We start from the raw sequence: 25,747 nt of genomic DNA, 5'->3' as shown, positions 1-25,747 counted from the left end.
AAGGAGGAGCATCTCTTATATAGAGATGAGAGAGGAGTTGCATTTGTAACTCCCATTTCTATGAATTCCACATTCATAATAGGTGTGTGCAAAGTGTCACAATCCTCTTAAGGAGGATAAACTAAATAAAGAAATAAACAAGAGTTGTCCTTACATGTGGAATAAAGGACAAACAATGACATGTCCTCCACATGTGTAGAAGAGGACAAACTACATTTAGGGACCCTTGGAATATCCCAATTAATATATCCAAGGAAAGATTACCCTTTCTAACACCCCCCCTTAATCTTTACTTGGGGAGTTTACATCAACGGGTTGTAAACCCAAATTTTTACAATGGAACTGAAATCTCTCTTTAGAGAGTGGTTTGGTTAAAATATCAGCCACTTGATCTTCTCCTTTACAATAAAGAAGAATAATTTGATTGTCTTCAACTTGTTCTCGAATGAAGTGATGTTGAAGTGAAATATGTTTGGTTCGTGCATGATAAACTGGATTCTTTGCCAAGGCAATGGCATTTTGATTGTCACAATGTATAGGTGTAGGTGATTGTTGAGGTAGACCCAAATCATCAAGAAGTCTTCGAATCCACAAAGCTTCCTTAGCTGCATTGGTACAACCTTTTTATTCAGCTTCAGTTGAGCATAGGGAAATAGAGTGTTCTTTTTTGCTTTTCCAAGAAATTGGACCTGAACCAACAAAGAAAAAATAACCACAAGTGGATTTCCCATCATTGAGATCTCCACCTAGATCGGAATCAGTATAGCCATGTAAAATAAATTCAGAATTTGCATCATAAAATAATCCCATATTAATAGTTCCTTTAATGTACCTTAAGATGCATTTAGCAACTTTAAAATGAGTTTGTTGAGGTTTAGACATAAATCGAGAAACTAAACCAACACTATAAGCAATATCAGGTCTAGTAAGAGTTAAATAATTTAAACTTCCTACCAACTGTCTATACAAGGTTTCATCAACAAAAGGAGTATTCATATCATTCATTAATTTAGTTCTTAATTCACATGGAATTGAAACATGGTTAGAGTCATTCATCTTAAATTTTTCTAAAAGATCATACGCATACTTGCTTTGAGAAACAAAGATACCTTTAGGAGTTTGAAAAATTTGCATACCTAAGAAATAATGTAAGATCCCTAAATATGTCATCTGAAATTTCTGTTTAAGTTGGAATTTGATATCAAAAATCAAAGTGTGTGAATTAGAAGTGAGTATTAGATCATCTACATAAACAATAACAATAATAATGTCATCGTTAGTATGTTTAATATACAAATTTGGATCATTCTGACTTCTAGCAAAACCTTGAGAAATAAAAAAAGAATTAATTTTAGAATACCATTCTCTAGGTGATTGTTTAAGACCATAAATAGATTTATTCAATTTGCAAACCAGATTTTCACTACCTTTCTTAGCAAATCCAAGAGGTTCAGCCATATAGATTTCTTCATGTAAATCACCATTTAAGATGGCACTTTTAACATCCATTTGATGAATGGGCCAATTCAGGTTAGATGCTAAAGCAAGAACTAATTTGATAGTAGGCATTTTAGCAAAAGGAGCAAAAGTTTCATTATAGTCTAATCCTTCAATTTAGGAAAAACCTCTAGCAACTAGTCTAGCCTTGAATTTACTAATTTCATTATTAGTATTCAATTTTGTTTTGTATAACCATTTACATGAAACTAGATTCTTGCCATGAGGTAATTTGACTAAGTCCCAAGTTTGATTAGCAAGTAAAGAATCATATTCCTCTTGTATGGCTTTTTGCCAGTGAGGGTGAGAGTTAGCTTGATCAAAAGACTTAGGATCATTAGAATTCATAATAGTAGTCATCAAAGCATAATTACAATAATTAATCCTTCTATGTTTAATTCCACCAGATCTAGAAATATACTCATCAGCTTCATTGATTAAGTTTTGAGCCCATTTGGGTTTGCGTTTAGTTGTGATGGAATTATCAGTAGAGGAAGAATCATTAGTAATAAAAGTATCATTAGTATTTACTTGAGTATCATGAGTTGTAGGAGCAGAAATAATTGGTGGTACTTGATTTGAAGGATTAAGAGAAGGAGTAGGGTTAAGAGAAGGAGGTTGGTCCTCCACCAACACAATTTTAGTGCCACTGAATTCATCATCATGTGTAGTAGAGCAATCATGAACTCCAATTTCTGCAATATAAACATCTCTAGCAACTTGAACTTTGTTAGTAGTGGAATCATAAACACGATAACCCTTAGTGTTTTCATCATACCCAATAAACATATAAGGAGATGACTTAGCATCTAATTTATGCCTTTTCTGTTTAGGCGTATGAACATAAGCAATAGAACCAAATATCTGTAAACGATGTAAATTAGGTTTCCTACTAGACCAAGCCTCTTCTGGAGTGATAGCCTTGAGAGCTTTGGTAGGAGTCCGATTAAGAATATAAGTTGCACAAAACATGGCTTCAGCCCAAAATTTATAATGCAGATTCTTAGCATGCAACATGCTTCTAGCCATTTCAACAATGGTGCGATGCTTTCTTTTTGCCACACCATTTTGTTGTGGTGTATAAGGAATAGTAAGCTCATGTTTAATTCCACATGATTTCAAATAAGAATGAAAAGCATTATTCACATATTCCTTCCCATTATCAGTTCTAAGAATTTTAAGTTTAAACCCAAATTGCCTTTCAACATATAACTGAAATTCAATAAATATATCAAGAACTTGATCCTTGCTATACAAAAAATAGATCCAAGTTCGTCTAGAAAAATCATCAACAAAGGTAAGTGCATATCGAGAACCTTGGATGGAGGTATTCTCCATGGGGCCCAGAACATCACTATGGACAAGATGCAACTTATGAGTTGCTCGCCATGATTTTCCACTTGGAAAGGGCTACCTATGCATCTTACCACTCATACAACCTGTACAGGCAATCTTGGAAGGAATAATGTGAGGCAAGCCATCAACCATATTATACTTTTGCATGAAAGTAATATAATCAGAATTTAAATGGCCAAGTCTTTCATGCCATATATTGAAATCAATAGAAGTATGTAAACAATATCGTGAACTAGAAAATTCATGGAATTTAAAAAAAATGTCATTATCCATTTTAGCATGAGCAATCACTTTGAGGGTTTGAGGATCTATGATATAACATGTATCTTTGTAGAATTCAACTTTATAGTCCTGACATAACTGTGAAACAGAAAGCAGATTAGTTTTCAAGTCAGGTACATATAATACATCATGCAATCTACCATTAGGAATAGTAACATCACCTAATCCTTCAACTTTACAAGTCTGATTATTAGCTAACTGAATAGGAATGTTAGCAATATCAGGTTGTAAAGAATCAAAAATTTCTTTATGAGAAGTGACATGTTGTGATGCGCCACTGTCAACAATCCATTCTAAAGGCCTACAAAGATTAAAGTGATGCAGAGCCCTCTGTATTTATCATCAAGGAATCTTAGTTCAACTCAAGAGATTAACAATATTCTGGTACACCCTCAAGGAACCAATAAAATCTCAAAGATTACAACAAAGAACCCTGACATTATACACCAATAAAGACAACATCTTCACTCACACAATCAGATTACTATGTCTGATTGCATTGTTCATAACTTCAGTTCTAAATATCTTCTTTAAAAACCCTTTGGAGGAATTGTTCTAAATTAGTAATTATAAAACATATACAAAGATGAGACCAATCCAATAAGCAGATTATAAATTATGTACTCTGAACCAAGACCCATATTTTCTGTCATAAACCAGAAACAAAACTGGTAACCCTGCCTAGGGCATCCGATATCTTCCTCAAAATAAATCTAAATTAAACAAAACCAATTCCATATTATACATTCTTGAGTCTAGTTTCCAAATATGTAAGCCATTAATTTTTCTCATTCATATATAAAGTTTCAAGCACAAATCACTGTCTGTAACTCCAATGAAAATTGTTAAAAACCAGTTTTCACTCAAATGCCCATAACTTTCACAAATCTATATAAAAATGATTCAAACCAGTTGAAAATGAAATTTAGTTCACATATATTTCCAATTAATATCATTATAGATCTTGAGTCTCCTAAATATGTCCGCATCACACGCTGCAACATGACTGTATTCAGCGAATCTCAAATCTGCAAACATCCACTTTCACCAAAATACCCATAACTTATTCATTTCTTCATAAAATTGAACCAAACCAAAAGCATGAGAAGAATAATTCATCATACTATATATCCATTACTATATTACATGGTTTCCAAGCTGTACATGGCCGTAAAAGACCTGGAACCAACACTAAAATAGAAAACCAATCAAAATAACAACTTAGGATATTACCAAATTTCTTTCAAAATGTATCTCTTCCTTTCCTTAATGCTTTGGTTCGACCTTACATACAATTTTATAGATTTTTTGGTTGGTTATAACTTCCAAACCACCCTTTCAACCAACCCATTACATTCTTTTGACCCTTTTGCATTCTTGACAATGTTTTATGCATTTTATGCATTTTTTTACATTACAACTTTCATACAAACCCAACCTAGACCAACATTATGACTTAAATGACTTTAGATGGATGTCAATAGATCCATTCACCAATTAAATAAACATTTTTACATTATTTATCATATTAAGACCTCCTTTGACAACTTATTACAAATGGCTTCTCTAGCTTTTATATCTTTGTCTTCTTGAAATTTAATGTGCTCCTGCACCATACTCCCAAACTTGAAAAGTTTCCAAGTCCCTTGGAAACATGGAATCAATAACCTGCAAGAAAAAATATTAGATCAAAATCCTCATCTTTTCCTTTGCCTCTTCATGCCTTTATCACCATCATCTTTTCCCTTAAGGACACAGGACTATCCTCAAAATCATCTTCTCAAATACTCCTTTTAGTGGAGCATTAATGGCTGCAACTTCCATGGTGCTTTATCAGTAAGAGATCCATCTTTACCATTGCTGCTTCAAAATCACCACAAACAACTCTCCCCTATGCCTCACCTAGGAGTCCTCCTCTTTGCCTCTCTCCCTAGTCTCTTGACAATCAACTAGACCAATCCATGGCCCTTGACCATTCATTTTACCCAACAGTAGACCCTGGAAGATGTCTCACCTTCTTTGTGCCATGCACCTTCTACCCAGCTTTATCTCCATTGGAGAATGGTTATGATAGACCTTCTCTTGTCTACCCATACATCCCAACCTTCATATGCAGCAAGATGGATAAGCACCTACAACCAAAACTCATCAACAAAACAAATACCAATTCTTCAAGGTCCTGGTGTGGATTGCCTCCCTCGACGCTCTACCCACACACTCAAGATCTTCAAGCTCTAATACCAATCTAATGCAAAGCCCTCTGTATTTATCTTCAATGAATCTTATTTCAACTCAAGAGATTCAAAATATGCTGGTACACCCTCAAGGAACCAATAAAATCTCAAATATTACAACAAAGAACCCTGACATTATACACCAATAAAGACAACATCTTCACTCACACAATCAGATTGCTATGTCTGTGCATTGTTCATAAATTCAGTTCTAAATATCTTCTTAAAAAACCCTTTGGAAGAATTTTTCTAAATTAGTAATTATAAAACATATACAAAGATGAGACCAATCCAATAAGAAGATTATAAAATATGTACTTTGAACCAAGACCCATATTTTCTGTCATAAACCAGAAACAAAACTGGTAACCCTGCCTAGGGCATCCGATATCTTCCTCAAAATAAATCTAAATTAAACCAAACCAATTCCATATTATACATTTTTTAGTCTAGTTTCCAAATATTTAAGCCATTAATTTTTCTCATTCATATATAAAGTTTCAAGCACAAATCACTGTCTGTAACTCCAATGAAAATTGTTAAAAACCAGTTTTCACTCAAATGCCCATAACTTTCACAAATCTATATAAAAATGATTCAAACTAGTTGGAAATGAAATTTAGTTCACATATCTTTCCAATGAATATCATTAGATATCTTGAGTCTCCTAAATATGTCCGCATCACACGCTGCAACATGACTGTATTCAGAAAATCTCAAATCTGCAAACATCCACTTTCACCAAAATACCCATAACTTATTCATTTTTTCATAAAATTGAACCAAACCAAAAGCATGAGAAGAATAATTCATCATACTATATATCCATTACTATATTACATGGTTTTCAGGCTGTACATGGCCGTACAAGACCTGAAACCAACACTAAAACAAAAAACTAATCAAAATAACAACTTAGGATATTACCAAATTTCTTTCAAAATGTATCTCTTCCTTTCCTTAATGCTTTGGTTCGACCTTACATATAGTTTTATAGATTTTTTGGTTGGTTATAACTTCCAAACCACCCTTTCAACCAACCCATTACATTCTTTTGACCCTTTTGCATTCTTGACAATGTTTTATGCACTTTATGCATTTTTTTACATTACAACTTTCATACAAACCCAACCTAGACCAACATTATGACTTAAATGACTTTAGATGGATGTCAATAGATCCATTCACCAATTAAATAAACATTTTTACATTATTTATCATATTAAGACCTCCTTTGACAACTTACTACAAATGGCTTCTCTAGCTTTTATATCTTTGTCTTCTTGAAATTTAATGTGCTCCTGCACCATAGAGTATGCAGCAAAAGCACCAACTCTTCTTCCAACTCCGATCAGCACCTTAACTTGCTTCCAACCTCCAAACAGCAACTAGGCCTTCTTCCAAGGTTAATGACTGACTCAATGGCTTCTAACATTGGTAGACTCTACCTCAAAGTGGACTCCACTTCACAAGCCCAACCCTCAAACCTAGGGTTCACAAACAACTTGGGACAATCACACCTATTACGGATTCCCTAACACCAAATAGGCTTAAAATAGAAAATATTTCTTAGATTGGGTTAGAACTCCATTCCTATGATAGAAATGTTGCTTACTAACTCAAAACAACAAGAAAAGCTCCCACTTTGAAGTTTCTCAACACCCAACACTGAAAATTACAAATTGTTACCAGCACTTTTATTAAAACAATTCCTAGTTTCAATAGTCAAACTCCCAAAAAATACAAAGAACCATACAATATTTTCACATCACCAAACACCCTTCAACTACTCCTATGAGATTCCAAAAGATCAATTTCCAGCTCTACTCCAGCATCAAGTTATGCCCGCTTTGTGTCACAGTCCTAAATGGCCAGTTTAGGCTGGGTTACAAGGAAAGCATAAATAAATGGGTTCAAAGACTTGTTTCAACCCCTTGTATCTCTTCTACACCTTTTATTTGTCCTTCTACACCCTTCACTTGGGTCAAATCAATCAACTTGGGAGCGTGATCCTTCGTTTTCCTTCAAAACTAGACTATACATAAGACTATGTTCAGCCTAGGGCTTGCTGGTAAAAATAGGTGCCCAACTCCTATAGCCCTAAAACTCTTCCATATTTAATTCACCTCTCCTAACTTGCATTCTACAAAGCGGCATTGAAATCCCACGGTGGGTTTGCAAGTTAGGAGGCCATCTTGTTGAAATCCTCAATGTGCAGCAATTTCAGACCTACCTCTACTAAAACAGGTATAACTTTTAACCCAGAATAGATAAAAACTTCAAACCAATTGCATTCAAATTCTGACTCAGTCCTCTTTCCAAAAATATAAGATTTGTACCACTAAAAATCCGTACAGGACGTATGGAATTGAAAAAATAAAGAAAATTACAGAATTTCTGAGTTTTATTCACCAAATGCTGTCCACCCGTCCGTACCATGGCCTTCCCCACGTGTGGAGACCTTAAATAAGTGTATTCCAATAGTTATAACTTCCCTTTGGATGGTTGGAAGACCATACAACTTCCTTTTTTAAGTTTGACAACAAATTTGCAAAAATTGCTCTTTAGCAACTTTTTGCACCTTTGCATTTTTTTTTTTTATTTTTTTTTTTTTTATTTTTTTTTTTTATTTTTTTTGTATCAAAGTATGTCCTTTTCTTCCAATTGATTTGGTTCGACCATAAAATGGTTTTTATATCCTTCCCAACTACCCCCAAGACCAACCATATACCCTTTTACATCATTTTTCTATTATTAACAACTTTCTCAAAGTTGCATTTTACAACTTTTTTATGCAACTTTTACATTTTTGATAAAAAATGGCTTCATAGCCTTTACAACTTGACCCAAATACAATACAAATGACTCAAATGAATTTAGATGGATGTCAATAGATCCATTCACCAATTAAATAAACATTTTTACATTATTTATCATATTAAGACCTCCTTTGACAACTTATTACAAATGGATTCTCTAGCTTTTATATCTTTGTCTTCTTGAAATTTAATGTGCTCCTGCAACATAAAGCTACAAGTAAAAGCATGACGAGGATTAGAACCAGTAGAGTTACCTTTTTTATGGTTTGAGTTTTGATGATTATTACTATTATTCATAGGTTTTTTTTCGTTTTGCTTTTTAAAGCAATTATTGACAATATGACCATCTTTGCCACAATAAGAACAATGAGGTTTGGAATTGGAATGATTCTTTTGATTATTAGTATTACGAGTATTATTAGGATGATTGGTATTATTTTTGGTATGAAATTTATAGTTGGAATTATTTGAATTAGTATTATATTGTTTGTGATTATGATTATTATTAATGGAACGAAAATTATTAGTTGAATTTCTAGACACAAATGCATGTTCAGTTGATTTAAGGGTACCAAACTGAATTAGCTTAGCTTCTTCTTGTCTTAATAAAGTTTGAAAAATAACATAAGTTAACTGAGAAGTTAAAGTAGGAATAGCAAGCTGTGCATGAATATTAGTTATAAACTGTTGAAACTGTCTAGGAAGACATTTTTTAAGAATAAGATGAATTAAACGAATGTCCTCTAATTGAACACCTAAAGCCATAATTTGACTTTTAAGAGAATCAAATTTTAAGAGAAATTCATCCATACTTTTAAAATCTGCATACCTGAGATCTTCGAGTTGATCCTGCAACTGTATTTTGTGGTATTCATCTCCACTGTCATACTTGGTTTGCAAGATGGACCATGCATCATGAGCTTTAGAACAGTGAGCAATTAACACATATAAATATGGAATAATGGAAATACCGATTAACCCTAAAGCTTCTTCATTTTTAGCTTTCCAAGTATCTTTCTTGTCTTGGGTAGCCGCTGAACCGGGTTCAAGAGAAGGGTCAGTGGCTATTTCGAAGAGGTGTTTAAAACGAAAAATAAATGAGATATGAGTTTTCCAAGAATGATAATTAGAATAATTAAGTTTTATTTCTGGAATTAAGGTTGACATGATTTTCGAAAAAAATATTTCTTTTTTTTCCTTAATCTGAAAATCAATTGAGAAAAAAAAATTTGTTAATGAGAAGAATTTTTTTTTTTTTTTTTTAATATATAAAATAAAGAATATATCTTTTGTTTTTTTTTGAATTATGGATTTGAAAGAAAACAAAAAATTAATAAAATTTAAATTTTTATTTGTTTAAAAAAAATAAAGAAGAAAAAAAATGTGATAAAAAAAATGTTATAAAATTTTTGTTTTAATAAATAAAACAAGATTTTTTTATAAAAAAGGAAAAGGTTGGGCGGAGATATGTTTGAGGAGCGGAGCTTGGGCGGCGATTGCCGCATGGCCAGAGGGCAGAGGTGGATGGTCGGTGGAAAAAAAAAGGCGAGGTTTCAAATGTTTTAAAAAAAATGGATGAAGGTGGATAATGATGCCGGCGTGGCTACGCAGGCGGCGGTTGCCGCGTGGCCTGGACGCGGGCTACGCCGAAAGGTTTACCCCGGGTATGAAGGGGTCGGCAGAAGCGGATAAACAAACACCAACTATTAATTCGCATGGTTTAGGCGGTGTTGAGAACGAGCGGCGGTGGCGCTGAGTGCCCACGACGGCGTGCGGCTGTGTTGAAAATGGGCGTCATCACTGTGTGCATGCAGTGGCGTGCGGCGACATGAACGGCTTGTGGTGCACGGTGGTGTCACGCGGTGGTGCACGGGTGGCGCGCAGGTGGCGCGTCCGCCCAAATTTAAATGCAAGATTTTATTTATAAGAAATGATAATATATTTATAAGGATTAAATCCTATGAAAACATCTATGTTGTATGTTAAAAATTTTCAAGAGCATACAACAAAAAACAATATATTGGAATGTTTTTTTTGTTTTAAAGAGTAGGAATTTTTTTTTTTATAAATGAAGTAAGAAAATTAAAGACTTATTGAAAACTTTACTCATATAATACTTCTTGTTTTGGCGGCATGCCGTCCAAAACAAGAGAGGAAAAAATTGAAATTTAACAAGAAAATCCTTTGGCGGCAAGCCTTCCAAAGAGGGTTAGTAAAAAAAATATGAAACTTTACAAGAAAACCCTTTGGTGGCAAGCCTTCCAAAGAGGGTTAGTAAATAATGAAACCTGCATACACAAAATTTGTTAAAAAGAGCTCAAATCACAACACAAACTTCTTCTCTCAATAATGTCTCCAAATAAGGTGTGCTCCAATGAATGGTAACCTTCAACACAAAACTTAAAATAAGGATTAGATAGCCAAGCTCTGATACCATGTAAGAAATGATAATATTGAGTAAGGAACGAGAAGCAATCCAAGTAAGTTAAGTGTGAAACAATATTACCATAAGATAACCAAACTCGAAGAGCATACACCAAGATGGTTCAACAATGGAGACAAGAATTTATAAGGGGAAAGCAAAGAAAACCCCTTGTGAGTATTATGAATGAAGGCAAATGCCTAGAGAAGAGAGAGAGAGTGTTGGAGCAAAAGTAGCTCAATACAATAACATCAAGTGCTAAGAGTGTGTTGAAGAAAGAAGGAGGAGCATCTCTTATATAGAGATGAGAGAGGAGTTGCATTTGTAACTCCCATTTCTATGAATGCCACATTCATAATAGGTGTGTGCAAAGTGTCACAATCCTCTTAAGGAGGATTAACTAAATAAAGAAATAAACAAGAGTTATCCTTACATGTGGAATAAAGGACAAACAATGACATGTCCTCCACATGTGTAGAAGAGGACAAACTACATTTAGGGACCCTTGGAATATCCCAATTAATATATCCAAAGAAAGATTACCTTTTCTAACAGTAACAACATGCATGAAAATAGATAACACAAGATTTTGATCACCCAAAAACCCTCCAAAATAAGAAGGTAAAACTGGGGTGGGGATGATACCCACAAATTATCACTGCAGCAATATGTAACTTATTAAGTTTACAAAGTTTGACCACTTTGAATGGTCTATCCTGTGAAAGGCCTACCCTATTAAAGGCTTTACATCCTATTAAAAGTGACCTAGATAAAGGATTTACAAACATTCACTTGGAATGTTACCATGTTAAAGGATTTATTGCCTTGTTAAAGGTTTACAACATGGCTATTAAACCAACCTATCATCATATGATTTTCATTCCTAATACAATGGAGAGAAAGTATCAGAATGCATTGACCTAATGACTTACAATCTTATTTTTCTGATTCTAGATCCTTTTTCTACTCAATCTGATTTGATCCTTCCTGGTCTAATAATTCTTTGCTCATATTGTTGATGCTATATTATCAACAACTTTATTCTGCAGTGCTACTCTTCTTCTATGTCTTTACACCCCTTTAAAATTTGCTAGCATTCTCTCATTCAATTATCTTCCACATTGAATTATGAGGTATCAACATCCTTATAAAGGCTTCAAAGTCTTAGGGTTAGGTATGAATCTACAATCAATATTCATCCTTCTTTTCCTGCTCAAATCTTTACAAATTTCATATTGGTTGCATGCTTTCTCTATTTTTTTAATTGGTTGCATTCTAATTACATAAGGAAGGTAAAAGATTCAATCTTATCTTTTAGATCCTTTGAGATTCATCTTAAGTTAGTTTAAAAATGATTTACATCTAAGTTTGTGAAGGCAAAAACTCATATGTTGATTCTATGTTACTTGGCAACATATAGAATTTTTGTCTTGCTTGACTCCTATAGTAACTCTATCTCACTTGGCATCTATGCTTTTCTCAGAACCTATGGTGACTCAGCACCTAAAACTTTCTTGGCACTTGAATTTTACTCGGCACCTGTTGAATCTTTGGCTTGGTACATACTATAGCTCGACATCTATATTAAACTGTGCTTCAACCTTAGAATTTTCTTAAGTGTATTGACACTCAGTTGTCAAAACCAATCTAAGGCCAACACCAAAGACACTAAAAATAAAGTAATAATGTATGAGAATATATTTTGGTTCATGTTGTTTAGTGGGTGACTTATTTTTTCTTTATTTTTCTTTAATCATGTTCCTATTCCACTTGATGATATAAACTAATCTATAAGAGTGGTTGGGATGGTTCATGCTCATCTTTTGTTTTTATATCTATTGAATGTACCTTTGAGATTCTAGAGCATGCATATATGCCTTAGGAAGGAGGTCATTTATTTTTACTTCATCATGCTTGCTTATGCAAAAGGCTTGCATCGATGCTCTAGCCCTTTATGCCATGATGCATTACATTCTCTTTGTGATATCAAAATAAAGCTCCTTTTACATATAATGAACTTTATGAAAGAAAAAAATCTTTATCTCATACTAACTAGTCCTCATCTTGTCTCCTCTATCTTTTGATGTCCATCTTGTTAACCACCATCATAGTCATGTACTCTGATACACTATAAGCAGCTCATCCAACATTCCTGCATAATCATACATTATCTATCAACCTTATGTAGCTTTCTACCAAGTCTAGCCTAAGTTTGACCTAGGTTTGATCAAGTTTGACATAGGTTTGACCAAGTTTTACAACATTTCACCACTAGATTGGACTATTTTTTGACCTCTTTCTATGTTTTTGAACATGCACACCAAATTTTAGGTCATGACAAGTTCATTTGCATTATTTTTGACCCCTTGCATAGCTACCTATGAACTTTCTACATAGTTTGACCTAGGGTTGACCAAATTTGGAAACATTTGACCATTTTTTACTAAGTTTACTTATTTTTTGACCTCTTTCTATGGTAGTGGACATGTACACAAAGTTTCAAGCCATTCTAAGCCTAATTAGACTAATTTTGGCCCCCAAAGCATCCTAGTGTGCAATTGGACTTCCCAATTATACCTAGGATGCACTTGGTCATCTGAGGGTGCACTTGGTCATGCCAAGTGTGCCCTATAAACACATGGGTGTATTTTTGGTGCACTTGGGGTACTTGGATGCTTGACATTTCCCCTAGGGCCTCGATTGACCCCCATTTTGTACTTTGGACCCCATATCTTTTGTGTTTGAGCTCTAATTTTTTATCTGTCAATTGCTATGGCTTAGTCTTCACATTGTAAAAATATTTACGTATAATTTTCATCATTTAGTCTATTTATTAAGGGGGTACCCGTATATACCACCCCTGCTAGGGCATGTTTTAGGGATTTTTCATTAGTTATTATTCGACACAATGCTCTAAATCACATTGTATCAAAGAAAGGAAAAATTTAGATGCTCAAAAATCATTCATAGCATCAAAACAAATAAGCATTCACACATATGACACAAGATATGATTACCCAGAAACCCTCCAGTGAGAAGGTAAAATTGGGGTGGGGATGACACCCACAAATCTTCATTACTATAGTAATAAAGTGTATCCAATGAAGGTGTAGATGCCTAAAAATGGTTCGCATCTACGATTCAATCATTTTTTCTTACTAACTCATCCCATTTTTTCATTTCACAAATTTTGCTCTTTTGGAAAACTTGATTATATCTAAACAATGACCTTCATCATTCATATCCCCTTTCACATAATTTGTAGATCATCATAGAATCTCATCTGCTCAACCAAAACCATTCCAACATCATTGGAAACTATATCAAATCAACTTGGAATCATATCAAATCAACCCAAAATCACCCAAATCTATCTAGAATTAGTCCTAAACAACTTGGAATGTGCCAAACATCCCAAATCTACTATCACCTATCCAAACCTAGGTATTTTAATGTCTCTCAGTGCCTTTGAAATTTATCGATCTATCAATATAACCTTAATACTATCATGAATCTTAGTGCTAGGTCAAACTATCATTCACACCATCTGATCTTTGACATTGTTGAGTCTCTCAATGTTAGATCATGGCATTATCATATCAATTTAACAACATTTACAGTGTTCATCAATGCTATTATGATCAAACCTATCAATTGATCTCAATCCTATAGCATTTACAATGTCCATTAAATGTTACATGTCCTTAATCCATGTCATGTGTCCTTGGCATGTTATCAACTTTAACTAATCAATCAATTTGATCATGGCTTTGATCTATCCACTGTCATCCTAGTCAATCTACATAGTCATCACATTTCATCCTACACTTATCTAATCAATTTGGCCAATCATCTATTAATTTTCTCTATAGGATTAAATAACCCATAATTTATTCCTATGTCCTCTTAATCCATTTTCATCCTACATTACTAATCATTCTTCCTAACTAAAATTCTCAATAAATTGATATTCATTAATTAATTGACTCATTTGCAAACCATAAAAATTCTCAATTTCCTAAGTCACATTTTCCACCTCTAATTTCCAAATTCCTAAATTTTGTTTGTGTGGAATAATAAATTTTTAATTCAAATATTTCACATAATCTTGACATAACCTTGACATCATCATGACACATGGGCATGACACATCATATATTCTCCATTTATACTTGGCTAAGATATGTCATAATTGATATATCCTTATTCATTACAATATCGATATTTAGCCTTCATCGTCATAGATTCTTGGCTATAAGTGGCTTTGATGTGTCACATGATGAATCATATATCCTATTCCACTTATAGGAATGTTGACTTCCATGCATCATAAAATCTTACATTTGGCATCTTGTGTCATATGTGTCATGGATTTCCTAAGGAATATCTTTCCATGTGGAACATTCAAGGTGACAACTTCTATGCTCTCATCTTGTGTGTTGGCTATAAAATGAGCAACATTGTTCTCATTTATGATCCTTGGTCCTAGGTTTGAACACCTAATTTTATAATCATATTGAGCTTCAAATCACTCTTCTAGTATTCTCATAGCATTATCATATCATATGATTTTTTTTTTCAATTGTGTGCATTATAGGCAATTAGAGCTACATCATATGGAGAAGAAAGAAGGACATGCAAGCTACAACTAAAGGAGTTTTACATTATGTTGCTTTTTTTTATTTTGGCTGGATTTCATGGTAGAATAGATTGTTTTTAGTGTCTTTTTATTAATTTTACTAATTTCTAATGGTATGCTAGATGTTTAACCCATTTTTAGATCCTACAATTGGTAAACCCGACATGAATATTGTGCTTAACTAACTTGGGTTTCCTTTTTTTTTGTACTTGTAGGTGCAAGGAAAAAACTTGTTTGGAGGGGTATAATGCTTGTTCTATCTCTTTTATTACACCTATTATAATTAGGAGGCCCAATAACATGGTTTTAAGCTTTCATTAGAAGCTTGTTATCCTAGGGTGCACTCTACTTTGCCAAGGCACACTTGGGACCTCTAGTAAGCAGTTTTAGGGGCCTAGGAGTCACCATAACCCCCATATGTTGTTCACACTTGACCAACTACACCCCTCTAGGACCTAAGTGTACCATGGTCACACTCTACTCTATCTAGGCACACTTGATTCGGTAGGTTTCAAAATTTCAAGTTTTCGGTCTTGTTTAGGCATCATTTCCCCATAGTCTAGTTCCACTCTCCCAACTACACCTAGAAACTACCAATTGTGCCCTTATGGGCCCCAAGTGGACCATGGTCCGAATAGTTAGCACTATTTGGGTGCAATTGGGGGCTTCTTGAGTCATTTTGGTCTTTTGAGGCACACTCTACTAAGTCAAAGTGCATTTGGTTCACATAAAGCACCTATTTTGATCAGAATCTACATCTAGGGTTTCAATTTCCTTCTAGGACCTAGATGTCATGTCCCACCCCGACCATCATAGCACTATTGACATTTTGTTTCTTTTGGACTTTGATAGTTAGAATCTAGATGACACATTATTACCCCCTATGGACATTGATATTTTGATTCTTAGACTATTTGATTTCATGTTATGTTATTGGGACATTGATACCTATATCATTAGGCTATATGATGATTCCTTATGATGTTACTAGGACACTAATATTCTAAGTAGTTTTTATGATGTTATTCAGATATGCTTACTTACCTTCTTGATGATCCATATGTCATGATTAAAGCTTATGTTATACTCAAGTGAATGTTTGATTTTTGAATTGTGGTCTCCATATGGTGCTAGATTATCATGTCTTAGCATATTTAGAGTAACATTAAGAATTCATGTATCATTTGAATAAACTAGAATTGTATACTTATATTATATTTGATGCATTGCTTAAGGTAGATTAATTCCATAATTTTCTGTAAGAATAAATGATCATAATGTTTTACTATCTAGATTAGAGAATTGCTACAAATGTGAAGTGTGTAATGTGATATGAATGGAAATACATATTTCATATTAGTTATGTTATTCATTGATGATAGAATCTATGTGATTTATATTTACATTATCATTTTATCACCTTATTCTTGGACTACTGATATTTGCAATAAGTGTGCAGGAAAGAAGCCCATGGATTTATGGAGAACCTTGCTAGGTGTTTGGAAAAACCAAGGTTAACCCTAAGGAGGGTATAACCTTTTTACCCTTGTATTTTATTTGTAAAACCAATTTGTGTGTATTATTGTGATTCTATAAAAGTAAATTTGTTTTTCTTGATGGCTTGCCAAGTGTATTGTGTGTATTGTGGTGTCACTTGACACATGTTCTCCTTTGTAGCATGCTTAGTGGGATGGTAGGTGGTTGAGTGAACCAAGGAGTGGTTTGGTAGGATTTCTTTTCCCTAGGTGTATTTATGGGTCCAAGAGGGATTCTTTCCATGCTAGGTCAAATGCACACCTTTTGTGAATTTCTAGGAGGTTTACACCATCCCTAGGGGTAGTTTGAGGTCTTATTTTAAAGCCCATATGATATACCTAGGGGGTAGGGGCATTTTTAAGTATTATAAGCTTCCCTAGGCATTGAAAAGAGCACCCAAAAATTGTGGATTCCCAAGTTGGCCGAATTTGGAGACTTAAGCATCAAAAGAAAACATTCTTGGGAGGAGAGGGGGTTGGAGAGTTCTTTGGGGGAGAATTTTTGGAAAAAGAATCCAAGTGGGGTAAAATTTTGGAAAAAAAAGGGAAAAACAAGGGGAAGAAGATAGCTTAGGAGGAGGATTGCTGGTAAAAAGAGAGGGAGCTCAAATTTGCTTGGAAACCAGGTTGGTAACCTTATGTACCCTTGCTATGAAAGCTTATTGTCAAGTAGATTATTTTTATTGTGTTATGCATGTGAGTTTTTTGTAATGTAGTTGTAATATGGTGTGTTGTAATGTTGTGTTGTGTAAGGTTGAGGGATCATGTTTCAGTTTTGGTGTATGTGTGTATTGTGATTTACTTTGTGTTGTGAATTCATATGTTCTTGTTGCAGTTTTCTGTTTTGGGTGTGACAAGGTGAGTCTCATCTCTTGGGAGGGAAAGAGAGCCTTGTGAGGGTAAGGGGTGCATAGGGAATGTGTTGGGTGAGAGTCTCTCCTAGAGTAGGAGAGGGATGCCATATGGGTGTTATGGGCCCCATATGCCACCTTGCTGGAGTTATAAGTATTGTAAAGATGCCATGTGAGGGCATGTATGTGGTATTGGGTTGCCTTGTGAAGGCATGTGTATAAAATGTATAGCCTAATGAAGGCATAGTTGCAGGTGGAGTCTCCCCAACATTCATTTTCCACCCTTACCCCTTGAGATGGATCTACATGTGATCCTAAGTGGTCTACCTTGGTTGGGAATTTTTGTGGTTTTATTTGTCAACTGTAAAATGTGTGAACAGTTTTGTAATGTGAGCATTGTGTTGTAAATGGTTGTTAGTAATGTATGTCCACCTAGTCAAGGTTCTCCCTGCTTGGGGGTGGCCTTTAAAAGGCCTAAGGTTGGGAGGAGAGTACCATGGGCTTGTTTGTGTGTGTTGTACTGCAGGTTGTGATCTATGGATTGAAGACTTGAAGAGAAGAAGGATGTTGTCTTATTTTCATGTGCAACAAAAACATACTTCCAAGTGAATTCTTATTGTATTAGGGAGAGTCACCCTTGGGTAACTCCCAATCTTGTGTTTTATGACAGCTTGTAAGCTGGAAAATTGTATAAGTGGACTGTACTTGTTGATATGTTGCTACATTCAGTGATTAAAGAAATTTATATATCATGCACTATCCTATAGTATATAGAAATGAGTAAAGTTGTTATGCTTTTGTTTCTAAAATGATTCTAAGAAAAAATGTGTGTCTCCATTTGAAATTGATACATTTGGTTATAAAGACATTTTGTTAGAATTTCAAATAATGTTCTGGTTGGAAGGAACTAAAGTGGTTAGTGAAGTTAGTTAAATGTATTGTAAGAATGTACATCAATATTGTAGATCAAGGAAAATAAATATAACAAATAAAATAAAATAAAAATGCTTTCATTGAAAAAGAAAAATATATTTATATTTGCTGGTTCCTTTGACTGTAATATTGGTGCACTACACTAGAGTAGATGATTTTTCATTACTGATGATCTATTTGTAGCATGTGGTGATCATTGGGAGAATACATTCATTGTAAAACTACTAATGCTTGTCTACAAGAAGATGTTGAAGACCCATGTCCTTGTCCAAACTCTATGTGTGGTTTTTTTGGATTAGATAACACTTTTTTTGGTGTACTAAACTGATTTTTGTATTATGCTTGGTTTCTATGTATGTACGTATCCTCTCCCATTTCTATTTATGGATATTGGCTGCAAGAGAAAAATTCATGCAATTTCTATAGAGAGGCTTACCTTAGACCCAAGACTCACCACTTGGTGAGCCCTAGGGGATGAGCTTGACATGGTAATAGGCTAAAGCTAGGTCAACATTCCAAATACTATAGCAAACTTGATATGGTTAATTTCATGTCAATAGTATTGCTGCATGATAGCTCTCCTCTAGTATCCTTGTGGTGCATCAAACCCTAGTTCTCGGGGTTTGGATGCCTTCTAAGGAATTTTATCATTCACTTGTCAAGAGAAATTCTCACACTAAATAATCTATTTTAGAGGCTAAAAACCTCTCTATCCATTGGCTTAGGGGGTCACCCATGCCCATTAAGACATCCCAAATTCTCATAGTCCTTAGTAGAGACAATAATCCCATGGGAAGTAATGCCCCTTGGGAAGCAGATCTTGGTAGCCCTGAGAAGTGAGTGCACTATAAGGAGAGCTTGTGGTACCAAGATTCTAAGTTTTTCTCTCTAGATAATTGCATCTAAACTTTGGTTCAAGTAGGAATTCAGTGGATACAATCCTAAAGCCTAAGGTGTGGTGTGTCTTTTCATTTTAACAATAGCTATTCTTGTCTTATTATGTCTTGTGTATGTGTAAAACATTAACCAAGATCAAACCAAATTTGAAAATTTACACCTTCAATACTATAAAATGTTACCAAAATACTACACCTCTTGTCAAAATGTTGTGAAACTTTGATCCAAAAGATTCTTGACTTGGAAAACATGGCAACTTGTAACCTTAGAAGTGCTAGGCATGTCTTAGATTTCACTCTTGCATAGCATTTACTTGCAGTTATCATATTTTGAGCCTTATACTTGCATCCACTAGGCCTCATATTTCATATTATTAGTCCTTAGTTTTTATCCCTTATCATTCATATTGCATTCCTTACGCTTTACATTACATCCCTTAGTCTTTGCATTTCAGGCCCTAATCTACATCTTGCATCTCTTAAACTTTCATTATTGCATGCCCAACCTTCAAATTGCACACTTTAAACCTCATTCCATGTGTCCTAACCATAATTTTACACCTTCATTCTAATCTTAGCACTATCCTCTATCATTTGGCTCTCTGGAACATTAGTCTAGAAGTCACCAAAACCCAAAAACACTCTAGTTTCAGCCCATCTTACCAATAGTTCTCTAAAACTACCAACTACACTTAAGATAGGGTCAACTACACCATGGGTGTAGTTTGATACCTTTTATTGCACTTGGTTACTAGGAAACCTAGTTTAGACTTCTAGATGGCATTTTCAAACTTTAGGAATGTCACTAGGTGCCTAGATAGGCCCCCCTATCTTAGCATGTCCTAAACTGCATTCTATGTCTCCTAACCTTCATTATACACACTTTATGCTTCATTCCATAGGTCATAACCCTCATTTTCCATCTTTAATCTTTTCATAACATCATGCCTAACCATTCAACCTAGTCTCCCAACTGTGCCATGAAACTACCAACGGTGCTCAAACTAGCCATATGTTCACCATAGGTGTAATTGGTGTTTTTGGAGAACACTTGGCTCTTTCATAGTACACTTGGTTACTTGCATGACAATTTTGGGCCTCTAGAATTCATTTTGGGACCCTAAAATTGCATTCAAAAGCCTCTATAGGTCCTCATTCTGCACATGACCTAAAACATCATCTTGCACCCCAAACTTAATTTTTCAACTTATGACCTTTGAATATTGCACATACAATCAACATAACCATCATTTTGATCACAATAAACCTTTGAACTTAGTAAAAAATTAGAACAAAATATGACTCCTAGAGTATCTCCTAGTGTTCATGGATAATGTATCTTGACTAGTCCTTTTGTCAATTTTATCATTTTTCTTTGGTCAAAATCTATCTATGTCTTGATAGATTTTACCTTGCCATTTTTATCAACTTGATCTTTTTGTCTTTTATCTCTTTTTGGTCAAGATCCAAAGTCAATCTTCACAATGTTAAACTCTTAGACAAAATACTTTCCAAAGATTTGATCCTAAGTTCAAAAACTTGCATACACCCTTGTCATAGCATTATCATATTTCTAGTCTCCCTAAACATCATTTCCAATATCAAACCCTATCAACTTGTATAGTAATTTACTTTTCTTCTTGATCTCATATCTGCATGTGGCATGTCCTAAATGCCATTATCAACCTTAGCATACCATCCTTGGAATGATCAAACTTTCATACATCAACCTCCAACATCATTCCCAAGTTTAAAATCCAACCCTAATCTAATTTTTTGCATACCATAGAATCATTTTAATACCCTATAGGCAAAACTCAAAATTTCATTCATATTTGCATTTGCATTCTTTCCTTATGACATTTGCACCTTTTATATCAAAAACCTAGTTCATTAGGAAACTTCCTTAGGTTTCATAATACTCCTAAACACCTAAAAATCCTAAAAATACTCATATCTTACATACCCACTTCCAGATTATTAAGTTTTGCCCTATTCTACCAACTGCACACTTCAAGTGCATAGTTAGTATTTTCAATATGCAGTTGGTAGTTGGTAATTAGGGATTTTTTAATATGTTCTAGCACCCTAAATTGCATTCTCATACTTTGTATTACATCTCTAAACCATAGAAAGCATCCAAAAACACTAAATCATTTGCATTCTGCATACTTATCACATAAAACACATCTTTTTATCAATTGCATACATTTTTCTTACCAATTGCATAACTTAAGGGCACCAAGTACACCAAGTGTGCACTTGGTACTATTGTGCATAGTTGGTAGTTTAGGTGTGTGCTTGGGAGGTAGGGTGTCCATTTAGGATTTCCTTCATTGCATCTACATCCTTAGGTATCATGACAGAATTTACAAGGACACAATCAACTTAGAGACTTGAAGAACTATATCAACCCTTATTTTCTGAGGTACAAACACAACCAAACCCTCATCCAAGACCAAAGAAGAGCAATAAACTTCAACAAACATTTCATAAGGACCAAACCAAAGCATCATAACCTTTACTTTTGGACCCGTTAAGCATGTACCTAGAAAACCCTAAGAGTTAAGAATTAACACAACCAACCCAAAGAAACACACCTACTATGAGGTTTCCTTCAATAACTTCCCCTACACATGAAATGGTTCAATGAAATTCTAATTTTAAACTCATATTCATACCTATACCACTTGAATGTAGAATTGTACCTACAACTCATGAGGATGAAGAAAACCACTCATTCAAATTCACTAAACCTAACACAAGTACCTTCAACACCTCAAAAATGCATGGTACTTTATACCTAAGTGATGATTTTGACATGGATTATGGTATCACAGATGAAGAAATGGCTAGGGCTTTCCAAGACAAGAATTTTTAAGCAAACTTCAAACTTTTATCAGCCCAAGAAATTGTCAAATTTAATCCACACTTAGAGGGACCTAAGTCTAAATATCAAGACACCCCAACATTCTAAAACATACAACCCATGATTAATTTGGACTTGGACAAGGGAAAACAAACTTTGGAATTTTCAAACACACATATAAAACCTATATGTCTCACCAAGAATCAAACATTGAAATCCTCCAAAGTACTTTTGAACACATTAACATCAATCCCTTGTTTGATGAACCTCCATCAATAAATGACAACAAGACTCTTCCAAAATATCCCAAAAGGATGTTAAGAATTGACCTCAATCAAATAATGCAATAGCAAGATGTGCCTAAAGGGACTTGCACTCTAAGGATTCCAAACATACCTCCTTTGGAGGAAAATTAATAAAGTGCACCCTTGCTCCTAACTTTACCAACTATTATCATCAAATATTATAGAGCCTCTTATGAGTACACCACATGAAACATCCATTTCAAAAACCCCTATTGATATACAAAGGAAGTGTCTCATCAACATTTCACCCATTCCCCAGATGAATACATCTCATTGCCAAATCAATATGATGTCCAAAGGAGAATCATCTAACACACAAAAGTATCAAGACCGAAACATGATGTTCATCTCTAAGGGACATAACCAACCTCTAAGAAAACAAAAACCTATAGTGGTACAAGGACTTAACATCCCTAATGCACAACTAAAGAAAAATCCACTTAACATGCATACAACATATCGAAAACAACATCAACCATAACAACAACCTCAAGTATTGTAAGACTCCAACATCCCTAACATGCAACCCAATATAAATCCACTTGACTTACATGTAATATACCAAAAACAATACCAAAAAAAAAAAAGCCATGTTTGTCAAACAACAAGAGCAACTTAAAAAATAGTTGGAATGCCAAAGACACCTCGGGAAACAAATTTCTTATCAATGACACTTGTTACAACAACAACATATGTGACAACAACATCAATAGATATCTCTACAACAATAGTCACATATGTGGTTCACATGAAATCAATAGAGGTATCTCAACAATAACCAAAACAAGTGATGCAATAATAACCTATGATACAACAATCAAAATCAATACCACAACATGTATCATAACAAGGATCTTTTCATCTTTGAGGTGCTAACATGCCTTCATCACCTAGCGACACATCACATGAATCTTCAAACATAGAAATATCATAATGAATTAGACATAGTTCTTGCCATTGAAAATAATGTATTCATAACCACAAAATATTGGAAGAGAGGACTATCATTCAAAACCCTAATGAAGAGTTACTACAAAAATTCAAACAACTATCAAAACAATTTGAGGCATTGGGGATCTAAATGAAACAAACTCTATACACAAAAAGGGACTTACGTTCTAATCCCTTTAATAAATTTTTTTATATGTCTCCATTACCAAAACATTTTGAGGCTCCGAGATTTGAAAAATATCGAGGAAAAGGAAACCTTGATGATCACATTAGGGAGTTTTTTTCCTCTTGTATTGAACTTAGTGATGATCTCACCAACCTCATGAAACTATTCCCTTGTTCTCTAGGTGAACTCACACTTGAATGGTAGTTAGTAGACAAATTAATCTCCCACTTTTCCTTCAACATTACAAACAAGGTGACACTTTTTAAAATATGCTCAGCTAAACAAAAGACTAGAGAACCATTCATCACATTATTATTACAAAATATTCTTGAAGAACAAGTTAATATGTGCATTGAAAACCTACTCCTTGACTTAATATATGAACTAAAGATCACAAGTCCAAGCACCATTTCCAACATGATGAAAAGGGGGATAATATTGAAGATGCCCTCTTTGATATGGGAATCCTCAAAGAAAATGAGGAAAACACCAACACAAACTTGTCTAATGAAAAGGAAAAAAATTTCTCTAAGAATAAGAATGCAATCAATGATGGTATTGTGGATGCACACATAATCAGCATAGCACAACCTCAACTAATTTTAAAAGGTGCAAACCCTAAAAATTCACAAACTCCTAATCAAACACCACCTCAGCAATAGAAAACTGAAATAGAGAAACAAAATTCACACCCTTGGGGATACCTCTTGAGACTGCACTTCAACAATTACTTAGTAATAACTTCTTCTAGCTACCCCTAATCAAAGATGAATGATTAATTAAAGCCTTTTGGTGGGATGACAAAAAATTCTGTGATTATCACCACACCAAAGGATACAAGAACTCATCATGTTTTCAGCTAGTACATGCAATACAAGACCTTATTGATGACAATATGATCATATTTGGTCCATCATTGCTAGCATCCAATTTTGATCACACTATTTTTAAACATCCTTTGGGAAATCATGAAAAAGGAAAAACCTCTGCTTAACTCTGACTTGTAGTTAAAAGATAAAGATCCTCAATGTGTTGTTTCCACCCACTACACTCAGATTACCTTACCTAGAGTCCCAGGTAGACCTATAGCCCTAGTTAAACCTACAACCTCTATTAAATGTAAGGCCCCTAATAGACCTATTGATACCTACTTCTTTAGATTACAACCTTTTTGAACAACTCAGAAAGACCCCTATTCAAATATATATCTTGGACCTATTGTGTGCATCCCCCTAGCATTAGAAGGTCCTTAACCAAGCTTTAAAAGAATCCATAATACTAGATAACATTGATGTTTCCTAGTTCCAAGCCATGGTTGGGAGCCTATTGACATCACAAAATATCACCTTTTCCCCTCAAGATATACTGAACCATAATGACCCCCTTCAACTAAATTTTTTTATCCATAATGCCAATATCAGATGTGTCTTAATAGATGGAAGAGTGAGACTAAATATCTACCCCATTAAATTTGTCAAGGGTGTGGGTTATTCTAAATAATATGTGGATCCCTCTCACAAAATCAAAATAAAGGCATATGATGATGGTGAATGCTTCTCCAAGGGCATCATCATATTACCCATTAGAGTTGGTCTAGCTACTGAGAATACATTATTCTAGGCCCTAGATACCAAAATGAATTTCAACATGATACTAGGATGCCCTTGGATCCATGCTATGCAAGTGGTGCCTTCTGCATATAATCAATGTCTAAAGTTTTCCTAAAACAATGTGGAGGTTACCATTCTTGGTCATTCAGACCCTTTCTAGTTCTGTGCTAATCTGAGAGATGCTATTACATACCAAGTCCCAAAAAATAATGAAGCACAACCCATAGATTCCTCTAAATATATGGACACTAATATACTCTTCAGTAAGGCCAAGGAGAAGCTAAAGATTGGAGACAAAGCTTGTGGAGAATACTTTATGTCTCAAGTATTTCACATTAGGGAGTCACCACATTCTCACCAATGTTTTGGTAAATCACAACTA

The sequence above is a fragment of the Cupressus sempervirens genome, chromosome 1, assembly GCF_028749045.1.
Source record: "Cupressus sempervirens isolate cs-2001-9-10 chromosome 1, ASM2874904v1, whole genome shotgun sequence".
NCBI classification, from domain to species: Eukaryota; Viridiplantae; Streptophyta; class Pinopsida; order Cupressales; family Cupressaceae; genus Cupressus; species Cupressus sempervirens.
This window is presented reverse-complemented; position numbering follows the sequence as displayed.